Source organism: Notamacropus eugenii, chromosome 4 (assembly GCF_028372415.1).
Source record: "Notamacropus eugenii isolate mMacEug1 chromosome 4, mMacEug1.pri_v2, whole genome shotgun sequence".
Classification (NCBI taxonomy): Eukaryota; Metazoa; Chordata; class Mammalia; order Diprotodontia; family Macropodidae; genus Notamacropus; species Notamacropus eugenii.
Genome location: NC_092875.1, coordinates 19,309,952 through 19,312,473, shown reverse-complemented (window position 1 = coordinate 19,312,473; position 2,522 = coordinate 19,309,952).

The following is a 2,522-nucleotide window of genomic DNA, read 5'->3' as shown; positions in this document are numbered from 1 at the left end:
ATCTGACAGGCCATTCCATAATAATTTATTAGCACAGAGTCAATTTTTATTAATTGCAATCATTAATTTATCAATGTTCCCGTCATCTAAAGTTTGGACTGAAATGAGATGCTAGAAGTGGAAAAAGATAAATGGGAAGGAATAGAAGACAGGGGGAGCACTTGCCAGAGGAAGGACAGAAGCCCAGACGCCCTGTACAGTGGAGCGAGAGCCATTATCCTCAGGCTGGACCATTTGGTAGGGCCACAGTGAAGGGCTGGCTTATGAGAATGGGTGGAATTCATGGACGAATTACTGATAGATGTACTAGAAGTGGAGCCAAGCTTCTTGGACTCAAGGATCTCATTAAAAACAATTCCATTTCCATTGTGCATTGAGGTGCCTTTTTTACCTGGAAAACAAGCCTGGCAGACAGCTAGTCAACATATTATTATCCTCATGTTGTGTACTCTTGAAGGCAGGGCAGAGGGAGTGACCTGCCCAGAATTACACAGCTAGTTAAGTAGTGAGTGACATTAAAACTTCTGACTCTCAACTTTCATCTTTGCTCACTTTTCATTTTATGAGCTTAGAATCTAAGAACTTCAGACCAAGAACTTAAAGAATACTTGGAACCTAGAACCTTAGAGGTTGGAAGGATGTTAGTACATAAAGTTGGTACATAGTTAAGAGTATCTAGAGTTAGTACATAATCCAAAGTTGGTAGGAGACTTAGAACATAACATGAAAGAGATGGAAAGGATCTTAGAATATAGAATAGCAGGTCTGGAAGGATTTTTAGAACAGATAAGCTTGGAGGGACATTAGGGCATAGAATGTTAGGACTGGAAGAGACCTTAGAACACTGAATATCAGAGATTTGATAGACCTTAGGACCTAGGATATCAGAGCTGGATTCTTAGCATATAGTAGGAGTTTAATAAAAATGCTTAACAAAAAAATTGCTCATGAAGACTTTCCCTGGTGGAGCTTGTTCCAATGGGCATGAAGGCGGCTGAAGCAGGAGCTATGGAGTGCTTAGAGCTTGGTCAGACATCAAAGATGGCATGGTCATTCACTGCTTCCTAGGCCATTGCCAGTCATCTTGACTTTTGTCCTGCCTCTGGACTTCAGTGACTCTGAAAAAGAGAATGAGACCAGTGACTTTGTGCAATCAACTTCTTAAATCCAAATCTTGCATCAGCCAGGACATCCCCTTGGGATATCATCAGTTCTCTTCAAAAACAAAGGACAAAACTACAAGGAAGATGCTTATGGTTGATTGGATTACAAAACCACAGAACTTTAGAGTTGGAGGGGACCTGGATGGCCATCTCACCCAGCCCATGCATGAAGGAAATCCCCAGTGAAACATATCAGACAAGTGGCCTTCTAGCCTTTGTATGAAGACCTCCAAGAAAGGGGAAAGCACCACCTCCCCAGGCAATCCATTCCATGTTGAGACAGTTTTGATTTTTAGGAAGTTTTCCCTGGTATCCATTCTAAGTTGATTTCTTTGCAACCTCCTTCCACTTTCTTTACTCCTGGTTCTGCCCTCCGAGGTCAAACAGAACAAATCTAATTCTTCCTCAATGGGACCGTCCTTCACACACTTAAAGACAACCATCATGATCCTTCTGAGTCTTCCATGAGGTAAATATCCATAATTTCTTCAGCAAGGCTTTATATAACATAGACTCAAGATCCAAGCCTTAAAAGTGTCATGGACCCAGGATCTTTCACCATTCTGGTTACCTTCCTCTGGACATGCTCTAGCTTATCAATACCTTTCCTCAATTATGACACCCAGAACAGAACACAGTACTTCAGATGAGATCTGATGAGGTCACTGTCCAGTTGAATTATAACCTACCTTTTCCTGGAATTATTGTCCTTCCTAGAATAGGCTCTGGGATCTGGAATCACCAAATCCAATCTCATTTAACCTCTTTACATTTCCATATTCTCATTTGTAAAATAAGTGGGTTGGAGCAGTTGACCTGAGAAGTAACTTCCACCCCTAAAATGTATGACCCTGTAATTCTAGCATAGTAATGTCACACAGTAGGGAAGAAGATCGCCTCTGGCATCAAAACTTACCTCTTTGCTTATTATCTGTGTGCCAATGAGCAAGTCATATAACCTCTCTGGTCCTCCCTTTCTTCATCTGTATAATGAGGGCTTTGGCTAGGGGTCTTCTGAGATAATTTTTTTTTGTTCTGTTTCTATGATCCTATTATCTTCTCCCTGCCTTTTACTAGTTACATGATTCTGGAAAATTACAGGACAAGTAGAGGGAGAAGGAACTCCCTTCACCATTCTTGAGGCACCATTGGGCATACTTGCCACATGACCATGGCTTCCATTCCACAGAAAATCAACTCCCTCTTTCAAAGTCTCCAGAGGGGAAGTGGAATGGAGAGTGTGTGTCCCACAAAGGACTCTCTGAGATGAGTATGGTGATGACTAGGCAGACTTGATGGAGGCCATCCAACAGTACTAAAAAGGACACACACCCTCCCCCCATACCTTCCCCCCCCAAC